The sequence below is a fragment of the Silurus aristotelis genome, assembly GCF_946808225.1.
Source record: "Silurus aristotelis genome assembly, chromosome: 3".
NCBI classification, from domain to species: Eukaryota; Metazoa; Chordata; class Actinopteri; order Siluriformes; family Siluridae; genus Silurus; species Silurus aristotelis.
Genome location: NC_139576.1, coordinates 20236004 through 20248856, shown reverse-complemented (window position 1 = coordinate 20248856; position 12853 = coordinate 20236004). Strand labels below are relative to the sequence as shown.

General features: G+C 38.3%; 1 protein-coding gene across 10 annotated transcripts in view; it reads left to right on the top strand.

Moving 5' to 3' along the window:
• ppp1r9ala (protein phosphatase 1 regulatory subunit 9A-like A) overlaps positions 1-12853 on the top strand; it is a 29882-nt gene that overhangs the window by 3147 nt on the left and 13882 nt on the right. The gene's annotated exons all lie outside the window — the stretch shown is intronic.

Sequence of the window (12853 nt, the reverse complement as noted above, 5' to 3'; positions counted from 1 at the left end):
GTACATTGCGGATTCACTCCACCACACCTCCTGTTTAATAAAGGCCCAGCATTTTACTTCTCCTCTCCTGGTGGAATTTTCCTGTATGTTTCTCTGTTACAACTGAACAGCTCTGTTCTTGCTCACATTCCATGGCTGTGCAAGAATTTTTTTTTTTATGCTTTGGCTGTAAATGATCCACTCTGGTTTTCTGTTTGTTTGTCCTTTGACGGAAGTAGAAATTTCTAAAGGCAGTAGTAGGCATGTGATGCCAAACTACAAGCAGATACCTGCACCTGGATCAGGCATTCCACACTACAAACAGGCGTGGTTGGGGTGTTTGTGTGTCTCTTTGTGCTGTGTGTGTGTATAGTAATATATGTCAGTGCCTCACACATTATCTCTTTGTCTCATCTTCAGTACGACAGAAGTATGAAAAACACTCTGTTCTGTGCGCCCGGCTGTAAACCGGTTGCGTGTAGGAGTAGAGAGTGTTTTACTGTAGTTTGTACTTTGGTTATGATGTAGGTGATGAGTTCCTGTTCTGGACATTAGTTATTTTACTGTATTTTACTGTGAGGAATATGAAAGTATTACAAAGTGACATGATATATCTTTGCAGTTTTGCTATAATATGAAAGCTCGCTTGAATTCTTAAGTCTGATTGGTCAGAAGGTTGATTGAATTTTCTTAATTAAACAGTACTATTGACACTAATGTCAGTCGTCATTGAAATCTCAAGCTGTAATGTTTATTGAGCGTTGATGGAATGAGCCTATAGTGTCTGTGTCCTATTTTGTATACAATAAATAAATACAATATTGTATTTATTTGTCACAATTATTCAATTACATTCCTACTACTGTTTGTGTAACCTGCTGCTGCTGTAATGCAATATTTTCTCTTAAGGAATCAATAAAGTATAGTTTTTGCATTATTTGGTTTCTTAGTAACAAGACAGTATGAGTTTTTGGGTCTTTTTGAGTGGGGAAGGAAAATGTAACGATCAATAAAATTTAAATGTGGTTTAAAAAGTCATTACCATTTGTCCAGGAAGTTTTTTTTTTTTTTTATTCTGATACACTTCGAGGCGGTTGTATAATAAATTTGTTTAAAGCACTGTTTGGCGAACAGTAGGTTGATGCTTCAGTGTTTTCCTCACAGGTATCATGAGAGGGGTCAGAGGTTGCCCTGCGGTTATTTAAACCTGCCTGCGATGAAGTGTTTAGGATATGACTGTGTGTTAACAGGGTGGGGTTTCAGGTTTTCTGCTTTTCACTCCATAATGAACATCTTAGACCTCTCATTACACAGCTGATGAAACCCAGCTCAACTGCACTCAATTTGTTCTTGTTTTGATATTGTGAAACCGGGAGAGTTCTTGTCTCAACATGCGAGAGCTGTGTTTTGTGCATCATGCAGGTCTGATGGACTTTATACACTGTTATCATCGGTTATTTCTGCTCTGATCTATTTTAGTGGCATTTGAGTGCAGACTGAAAAGTCAGACGCTAGAATAAAGCAAAGTGCTATCTGAGCAGATATACATAAGTAGCCTGGGATAATGTTTAGTCATACATTAAAATATCTTTTTTGGCAAAATCAGTCTGGAGGCTGAAAGTCCAGAAGGCCCAGATAATGTTAATCTTTAATCTCTCAACGGCTCTGGTGTTGGCCAGACAGCTAAGCTAGAGAGTACTGTTCTCCTAACGTATTAATCATTCTAGGAATTTTACTAAAAAGGCCATTATGGTCATATTTGGAATACTATCATGGCACTACAGGCTAAAGCAGAATAGCAAAAATGCAGGTCTTTTAGTGCTCAAGGAGCATGCCTAAGACCTCAACAGTGCCTCAAAGCAGAACAGAGACAGACCTTGAGGCGAGGCTTTTTGAATGCCTTAAAAAATTAAGATGTACTTAGCAAATGCACATTTCAGCAACAACAAGCCCGCAGTAATTATTTGATTCATTTTCAATAAATCTTTATTTGTATTGTGCTTTTAACAATGAACACTGTCTCAAAGCGGCTTTACACAGATAATGTGGTGATAAAGAATGAATAATTGTAAGTTTTTTCCTGATGAGCAAGCCAGGTTCAGATATCTTCAAATATGCATTTTCTCCACTCCACCCACAATTTGCTCAATTGTTTTGCCTACAGTGAATTACAAAACCAGCACATTGATCATCTCTCTGTCATTTATATGCTCCAAACATTGTGTTCACCCATGTAGAGGAAACCTGGTTTACTGGTGGATCAGTTAATTTTGCTTCTATTATTACCTCTTTGAACAATTTGAGACTGTGTGGAGATGTGTGGAGTGCAGAACCGGGACGGGAATACAGATGTCACTGTTAAATAGAGTTGAATGAGTTTAATTGTTAGGTTGGTGCAGTTAGAACCTTTGATAGCCTACATGGTTGTGCATGTTGAAGGCCTGTTGTTTCAAAACTAAAGCATAATGAGATTCTAAAGTGCGACTCGATGTGATTAGCAATGTGGTTTCTATTGATGATATTTACACATTTAAATGATCACTTTCTATTCCAGGACCAACACACCAGAGAAAGAGGACTTAAATCCTAGAGAGATAGGAAAAAGGTGTTGTGGCTGAGGATTTAGAGACTGTCAGGAAGGAGCGAGTCTATTTGATGTGCTTTGTGGTGCCGGATGTGTGAGAGTGTTAGTGATGCACCACTCCCTTTAAAAATATAGTTATATCGAGTGTGTGTGTGTATGTATTTAATAAAACAAGGTGGTGCATGTTTTTATAGGAAAATACAATACAGATGATTGTTTTCAACCAAATCCCTGCTAGACCGTTCCATGGTGGGGAAAAAACTTTTATTCATAATGCTGATACTGGAGAATCCCTACAAAAATGTAAAAAACAATGTAACATTCACTGTAAGGTCCTGTTTTAGGAATCAATATAGGGGATTTTTGTGGCTTTCTGGCACTACAGAGGGGATGACTGTGCAACTCAGAATCGCGAGAAAAAGAATCACTCCAAATTAGGCAAACTATGGTGGAAACAGGCTTCAAATTAATCTTCTCCTCACCTCTCAGTCTTTCCTCCCCATTCCTCCATTTTTCATTCTACAGTGTCTTCGGTGTTCTCTGTCCAGAGGGCTTCAGAGTTTAGTGGGTGGTGCATCAGTAATAATGGTTCGCTTTGCTCCATTTGCCTGTACTTTGATACGCCCTGGTATAGTGTAACTCAAATCCTAGTAGGACATGAGTTGCTCTTCACATTAGATAGCTGCTGATAAGACATATGAATTCCATCATTTTGTCTATTTCTGTCCTTGCGTTAGGGTTGCTGTCTTTAAATCATCTTTGTTACTGACAGCTGAGTGAGTGGTGTTTGAGTTGCTAATCTCTCTCTCTCTCTCTCTCTCTCTCTCTCTCTCTCTCTCTCTCTCTCTCTCTCTTTCTTAGCACTAGCCAAATTTGAAAACTGCTCATATTCCTTTACATGACTAATCTTCATGTGTCTGATAAGGTTGGTGGTGGTAATGTTTTGGGAGTTTCCCGCCTTGTGCCGTTTCTTGGTACACATGTTGAAGATTGGTAATGTATTGTCTTTTTCACACACCTTCTAGAACTGCTAGACCGGTGAAGCCGTTTTGGCAGTGTGTGAAAAATTTGTCTCAAGTTTTGCATCATATGATCGGCCTTTTTAGAGACCACTGATCAAACTTCCCAAATCGATTATAGGCGGATTATGATTAATCAGAGCACCTTAAAACAATAGTCTGTGCATTAATATAAGTCTGTGATTTGTCATATTCCCAAGCAATACTGCCAGAGCTGTGTTTATACAAAAATATTCAATATTCTTTTCAGTCACAGTCAACAATTCAACATGAATGCTGTGGTACAAGATTTTACCATTCAGTACCTGATACTTATCTCATACTGACTTACTGTAAACAGACATACTGTCTGCAAACTGTCTGTTGCTGAAAAAAAAAGAGATGTCAGAGCGATGTTTTTGCTTCCAAGTAAAGATAAAATTTTGTTTTTTTATGAAACAGTTTAGAGGCTTCATCGATCATTGAAAATGATAATTTTTTTTAACATGGTTCTTGCGATTAAGAATCGTACAATGCAAAGCATTCGGATCATAATGAAAGTGTCATGTAAGATCATTTGTGTCCTGTGTCCACAAGTGTGATCCAACGTTTCATTCCTGAGTCCTGATTTATTGTTAATATACATCCTCTGGATATTCTAGCAGTACCGCTATACTGTATAACACTCTTGCAGTTCTGTTGGATCTCTTATTTTTGTTGTTTATTTTGCTGTGATCCATATCTGAGATCACCTGTGCACTTTTTTCAAAACACAGACATGCAGAGAGACACAATGCCAGCCAGCTCAACAAACTTCATTCAGTTAATACAAGTAGCATGTATAATTATCAAGACAAAGGGTAAGTGTAAAGTGCATTTTCTTCTTTAGAGCAAATTGTGTGCATGAATGGTTTGTGTTTTTAATTCAGTAGCATTTTATTTAAAAACTAACAAAACAAAAGTGTTTTCGTTTTATTCTGGCTCTGCCAGTTGAGGGAATGTATTTTCTGGTTGTCCATCTTTTAGTGTTTCTTGCTAGTGTGGTTGAACGCTTATATGGAATTATCATCATAACCAGATTATCTGATTAGACTGTGGAATTGATCCAAACAGGATCACTGTTGCAACAATGTTCAAATGACTTCACCATTTAAAAAAAAAAAAAAAAGTAAGGTGGATGTGCGTTTTTCTTAGTATCTCACAAAGTGAGTACAACCTTCACATTTCAGCAACCATTTTATTATATCGTAAAGGGACAATACTATAGAAATGAATCTTTGATATATAGTAGTCAATGTGTTGCTTTATTATTAGTACAGATTTACTGTCCTCTAAAAAGGACTCTTTATTGTCTAAAATAGCTGGCAACAAGAGTGAGTACACCCGAAGTGATAACAGTTGTTCATCATGTAACCATGCAAAGCCACAGGTCCTATGTGAAGGTGGAGAACCACCGTGTCTAACATCTAGCAGCTCTGTGATGTCATTATGAAGGTGTGAAAGAGGATCCCAGCAACAACCTGTGCAGTTTGGGGAATTCCATACTCAGGAGGATTAAGGCAGTACAAAATAATGATGCTCATACAAACTGCCAACATTGACACTTTGGACACAGTTCTGGACCGTTCACTTTAAGCCAGCTTCTGCAGCCGACGCACAGCATGAAGACTCAACTTTTTTGTTCGACCCTTGTGAGGCCTGTCCCAAGTGGATCTCCTCTTGGAAAACCTCTGTATGAACCTGGCCACTGTACTGTAAGTCGGTTTCAGGGTGTTACCGATCTTCTTATAGCATCGGCCATCTTTGTTTAGAGCAACAATTTTAATTCTCAAATCCTTAGAGTTCTTTGCCATGAGGTGCCATGTTGATCATCCAGTGGTTAGTATGAGAGAATTGTACTCAAAGCACCACATTTTAACTGCTCTAATAACAGATTCACACATTTGTATGGTCATGTCGCACAAACATGAATATGATGAATAGGACATGTGGCTTTGCATGGATACATGACATACAGCTGTTATGATTTAGGGTGTACTCACTTTTGTTGCCAGCTGTTTTAACAATAATGACTACGTTTAGTTATTTTCAGAGGAACAGTAAATCTGTACTGCTGTACAAGCTGCACATTGACTACTCTAAAATATATCCAAGTTTAATTTTTTATATTGCCCCTTGAGAAGATATAATACAATGGTTGCTGAAATGTGAGATATTGTTAGATATATATTCTTTTTAAGGCCAAAATGGCAGAACTACACCTGAGCTGTTCTTAATTCTTCCCACTCTATTGAATTATGGAAATTTGCTAGGCCCACCTTAAAGCTACACACAAGCTTGGACACACACACACACACACACACACACGCATACACACATATATAAAATTTATTTATGTAAAGGCATTGTCACAGTAGGTGAACCCAGCCAAGAATGCACCTCTGAATATGTCTTCCGGCCTGGAGGCAGACAAACAGAAGTTTATACCTGCTGATCAGGAATGAGGTGGCAGTGTTAGTGACTGAGTGCCAACACACACGAGTTGCAGTAGAACAGACACACACAGTGGTTTTTCCGGTACTTAGCTCGGCTTTTGTGATTCCTTCTGCCATCTTTTTTTCATCGCTAGAATACTTGAATTTTTTACCTATGTCATTTTCCAAATTTCTATTTATCCCTGCCTCTACCCTTTCTTGAGAGAGAGAGTGAGAGAGAGTGAGAGAGAGAGGGGGGGGGACAGAAGCGTGGGCACTTGTTCAGACTGTTCCACTTCCAGTGTGGTTCACTTATGTTGTCTTTTCCATTTCCTTATCTCTGTTCCATCCTGTGGGATGTTGCTTAGCTCTCATCTCTTGCCTTGTCTCTCTCTCTCTCTTCTCCTCTCCCCCCTAGTTTCTGGGTTTGGCCCAAACACCTGGACTAGTGGCACAGGGGGGGTGTCAATGTGAATACCAATTCGTTTCTATTTATTCTCCTTTTTGCTGTTTGACTTCTCGCTTCTGTTTTGAATGCACTTGTCTCTGGAGCAAGATAGTGGAAGTGGAAGGGAGACTTCATACATGTTTCCAACAAGCTTTCTTAACCATCAGAGAAACTGAATGCTCCCAGAATGAACCTAAGCGAGAGCTACGCAATGCTCAATGTGTTTGTGTTGCTTGATGCTGTGAATGACATTTAATGTATAGTTTTATTGTGACCTGCAACTGAGCACCACTCATGACTCACAAAGCACAAATTCATCTCTTTAAGTCTTGCCAGAAGCAGAGTGCCACATATCTAGCATTCTCCCATGAAGATTTTGTTTCACTGCTTGCATATAAAAGGAAACATTACAGGAGTGTTCCTTAATTCTAGTCATGCTGCACCACCTTTGATATAAAATATGCTTTTGGAAATTATGGGTTAGTCATTCTTCAAAATACCTGCATTTGGCCAATCAGCTATGAAAAATATGGTAAGTTCTGGCTCCACTTGATCATGGTTTTTAAAAGAAAATGCTCATTCTGCAGCAAACCTTTATTTTTTTTAATTAAAGCTCATGCTAAGTTCGTTCTATTATCATTCTTGTTGCAAGCAAGAGTTTTGGAATCTTGTCCACATGCAAAACCTGTCAAGTCACATCTGGCTTTTGAGCTCCTGATGCATATATGTAAAATAGACTTTACAAACTCATTTTCTCCCAATTAAAATTTATAATCAGGTTTATTGGCCAAGTGTGTTGACACACACAAGGAATTTGGTTTAAGCTGTCAGTGACTCTCAAAGAACAGACATCAATAAAAACTATACAAGACAAAACAGACGATGTGAGACGATATAGGCAGTATGAGTAATTTGGGCAATTGTCAGTTCTCTACATGTAGGGATAAAATGAGATGTAAACCATTTAATGTTGAAGGCTAACACACGCGTCCTCTGAGTCAACCACCTTATCTTTTCAAACTGCCGCTCATTCTGAGTCGCAGGGCAGCTGAACACTCGGAGGAAAACTGCCCTGCATACACAGATCACAGAGGCACATGATTGATGAGTTTTGTTCTGATTGACAGAGACAGAGGAATGACACCCCTTCTACCCACAGAGCATAGCCAATGATGCTCACGGATGGCTCTGGCATTGTAAAGATTCAAACTTGTGACCTCCTGACTAAAAACAAAGTTCTTAAATTTAGCAGAGAGAATCGGTATTCAAGAACTGGATGATAGAAACGTACTAGGAATGGATCCCTTTGTGGCTGTGCATGTCTGCTTTATAGATGCAGGATGGCTTTTATGGAAATTGTTCTTTCTGCAAAAATAAATTAATCTACTGACCGCGACCATGAGCTTAATTTTACGTCTCTGCCTTGAACAGGCCAAGGCGGTCATTTGTCGTTTTTGAAGAATCAGCGATAGGGATTTGGTGCCTGCAGGAAGTCTGAATAAGCGCCTGTTTTAAAAGATGCAGCGATAGGCTCCATGCACTTTTGCAAAAGAAGGGTTGCCAACAAGTCAAGTTATTAAATTAGTAAAAACTACATTTCCACGGAACAGTCAAGTATGCAACTGAAATGTGTTTATAGTAATGACTGCTAAAACAGTGACATTCTGTCAGTGGGGTGTGTGTGTGTGTGTAGCAAAATAACATCAAATGGAAAAGTGTTTCAGGGCTCAGCGGTGGAATGAGCAAGATAAGGGTGGAGGACACACACAGGAAACTGACCAGACATTACAACTAACCAGACTACAGTTAATTTTAAAGTATTGTCTAATCTAGTTAGTTTCTGTGCTTTTAAGCTATAATTCTATAGACCCAGGTAGAATTATCAGAAGAATAAACACAGTCCTGTAGCTGCTTCTTTAAACCAAAAAAACATTTTGTTGTATAGATGCTGTAATGTTTAATTTCACATACAATATACAGTATTGTGTTTGTCTCCCAGGCTTCCCTTTTTAGGTTGATGTGGCTGTGTACACTGTAAACATGACATTGTAGAGTCCTGGGCTCACATTTATCCATTATACTGTATGTGCCTACATTTGCCACTCTTAATAAAGGTTTGTGTAAATATTTGAATAAGAGCTGGAAAGGCTGATTTTCCCTTGTACTCATGTGCACATGTTGATCAGTATTGATGCAGTTAATCATTGTATGTTGAGACATTCCAGATCAGTCACTTATCTCTCCTTAATGTGTCAGTATTAAGACATTTTAGCACTGACAAAACTTCTACATTTATTGGAATGGCACAGGATCTTTTATCTTCTGAGTTACTGCAGGCTCTAAAGTGTTGCATAGAGTTAAAACATAATGCCATGGCAAACTGAACGCACTTAAAAGCCAATTTTGTCCTCCAAAAAATATTTTGACCCGTCTCTAAACATTTTTTTTTCCCCCATCCTATGCTCGGAATAAACTCTTCCAGTAATATCACTTTGCACTGGCTTGGCTTACATCCTATAGGGTTATTTAAAAAGAATGAACCGATTTCATTGCGTAATATTTTATTAAGGAAAAGTAATACAAAACTCCAGCCAAGTCACAAGTATTATACTCACAATCAACTTATATTTCCTGCCTGACGATGCTTGAGAACCGAAGCAATGCGTCGTCATATCGGTTCATTATTTTTGAATAACCCTGTATTTTATACAGCAACATTTCTTTTTGATGAGATAAAATTGATTGATCAATCAATCTTCTTACTTAAAAGTTACACACACTCAGGAGCTAAACACAAATTTCATTATTTCTGATTACTGTAAATCTTCATACCAGTCATTACAGATCGAGCCACTTGAATTTGGCTTGAACATTGTAAGTGATTATTTTGTGTGCTCACTGGTTTTCCCGCTTATTATTTCATTCCCAAATAGCAGCCTTTTCTGGAAGCAGGATTTCATGCAGGAATACCTGAAAAAAGAACACAATTAAACCAATCACATTAACTAGTGTTGAGTGCTGATATACAGTCCCAGAGGACATTGAATTGGTTCTTAAAAATTCTCCCTGAACACTAAAACAGCAAATTTAAACTAAACTCTTTATTTATTTATTTATTTATTTTTTTTATTATTTATTTTTATTGTATATTAGCTGTTGCTGATTTGGGATAATCACATAATTGGATCTAAAGATGGTTCAGGGTGGATTTACACTTAAGACACTTATGTGGCATTAAATGTTAGATTATATACAGATTAGTTATAATGTAAAGATAAAGCAAGAAATAAAAATAAATATAAAGTTAATATTTCGATTAATAGTAACAATATATTGTGCAACATATTCTTTAGGGCAAACCACAGCAGTTTTCACAGTTAACCAAATCTGACTTTTTTTATTTTTATTTAACTGCTCATGAATTACATTGTAATTGTCTATTAGCCTTTAAATAAATGTAAGGATTGCAAGGTTTTTGGTTTTCTCCATTGAACGTAGCACTCGCACTGGCTGTGTGTGTGCGTGAGGAAGATTGCAGCGAGATAGAGACACAAGAATTAAATAGAGTGGTTGAGATTGAGACAGGCCTGCAGACATCGATCACGACGGTAACAGTTACCATGATTGAGACACCAAGAGTGAGATGGAGTGCAAGAGAGAGAAAGAGACCAAGAATGTGACCGAGAGGCCTAGATCAAAACGAAGAGACTAAGTAAAGAAGGAGCGAGCTGTCTAGTACAGTAGAGCTCTCTCAATTTCTCACTCGCTCACATTTCAACTTGTTGTTTTTGGGGCACTGTTCATGCTGACTCTGTCTCTTGGAGTAGCATTCCCCTGCTCTGCTTCACTGTACTGTGTGCGTGTGCGGAAAGACCAGTCTAGCAAAAGATGAACAGTACTGAGTAATGTTGACTTATAGGGAGTGGAATTGATTGAGGGGGATTTCTGTAAAGTAGTACAGTGGATGCAGATATGAACCAGATGGAGCTGTGGGTTTTTCAGCCACATCATAAATTTGCAGTGTACGGTTAGAAAGCGCAAAGAACCAAGCAGCCAATTAACAAGCCACAGTAGCATTTCTTGCCACTGTACCCTGCATTGGCCTTGTGTAACTCTGTGTAACTGCCAAGTAACCACCAGCCCATGGTTACATCACTGAGGGTTTGTGCTGTTGTAGACTTTACAGGTTCCCAGACATGGAGTTTTGCAATGATGTCTGAGTCAACATAATTTCCCTGAGGTATAACATAAAGCATTGAATGGATGACATGTATGGCTGTTACTTTGCCTTTACTGCTTTAAGTTTATTTTTATATTGAAGCTACTCAGAAAAGAGCACAAACTGCACAAAGGGGAAACAAGCAGAGTAGAGACTTTAAATGAAGACAACCACTGCATTTAATCGTTTATAACTTGTTGTAAGAAGGAGTTGGAATCAACTGATCTAATAATTTCTGAACTGTCTGTGAAACCTCACACATAAAAGACTAAAATCAAGGACAACACTAACCAGACGAGGTCAAACCTACTCGGAAATAAAGAAGAAAACAAAAACAGAGACAAGACAATTGTGAAGGAAAAAAAAATCGGAGTCTTAAAGTTCTTCTGGTTCTCCTGTACTCTTTAATCTGCATAACATCTGGAGTACATTTCAAGTTGACAATTTGGTGTAATTAAGGAAATCAGTTGTTATTTGGTACGCATGTTTGTTAAATGCTTAATGTGTTTACTGGGCGTCTTTGTAACTCTTGCACATTTGGACTCCTACTGTCTGCTGCATCACACACATGGGCACAACACAATCTGTTCGAAAGCAGGACAATGTCCTGAAGTCACCTGGTCATCTAAGATATATTTATATCGATTTATTTATTTTGGTTACTCAGACATCTCAGCTAAAACCTTAGACCTGCTAACTTCGTGTCCGATTAGTGTTTTTTTTAATTTTTTTTTAATTTTTTTATAAATGTTGTGGAGCTTTTATCCTATTCTAACAGTAAGTGCAAGCTGACACTCTCTCTCTATATGATATTCAATTATACTACAGGATGGTATCAAAAAGTTTTGAGGCAAGCTCTGTTCTAGCTCTGTCTCTTCCGCCGAATGTCCTGCCTCAGACGCCTTAAAACCTGGCTGTATAATGCGCTATTGACAGTCATGCTCCTGGGGATGAATTCTGTCGAAAAAGATGCCTGCTCATGCAACGTCAGGGGACGGCTTAATACAGACACTCGCTCTACGCTAGTTATTTCCTAAGCCAGATCTTTGTCTCCATGTCAGGCTTGCATCATTGTGCTGTTATTTAATGATACACATGACCCAATATTCATGCTTGACTGGCAAAATGATGACATGAGTGTAAAAATGTTGCTTTTTGATCTCAGGGACAGTGCACACCTCCTATAATTTACTCGAGCAGCACATTCAATTGGAAAGGTCTTCAGCTGTGTCAGAACACACGCACAGTATACACAGGGGGCGGGGGGGAGCAGCCAGTGTGCCAGGCCTGTACAGAATGAAAGGTTAGTTTTGCTCAAAGGTAACTAGAGCTAGAGATAACCTACCCCTCTCACTCTTTCTTTTTCTGTCTGTTTCTCAGTCTGGTATAAAGGGACGCCGTTCTTTCTGTGAACACACAGTCTGACCGATTAGGTTACCAAAAAGAAAAGGACATTGTTCCAATTTACTGAAGTAGTCAATGGCAACAGGAAAGTTAGGGAGGCGGGAAAAAGAGAAAGAAATGAAAGAAAGCGTGAGTGTAGAGGGGAAGAGGGAGGCCAAGCATAACCACTGTGCTACTGAGAGTTCAGCCAAGGCCTGGGAATCATCAGGAGCTCATATTCACAGCTCTTCTCCTTTTTACAAAAAAGCTGCTGTAACTGTACCAGGCTCTGTTTTTCAGCAGGTAAACAATTTCAACCAATCATGAAACTCCTTTTGTATGAATTCCTCCTTGCCTTTCAATTAACTTGAAAGTGTACAGGCCCAAACAAGTGTATGGTATAAATGAACAGAAAATATAGTATCATGATTCATTAAGAGAGAAATCTGAAAGCTCGGCACATTCTTTGTTTTATATGTCATGATGTGTTAATGAGAGAAGCAGGAGATTTAATTTGATCAAATTAATATACAGTGTTTGATGCATGATTTTTGGTGTGTGCTAGAAAATCTTTAGAGCAGGTGTACATCCTTGCATTATAAGAGACTACAGAACATTCTAGAAATATACTTTAATTAAATAAATTGTGAGCATAAACTATAATGGTTTAAATGTTAATTTGAATAGATTTAGTTTGAAAGACTTGTTCTAGACTGGTATTAGATTAAACTGGTATAAAGTGCCTCGTACACACAACTACTCTTGTAG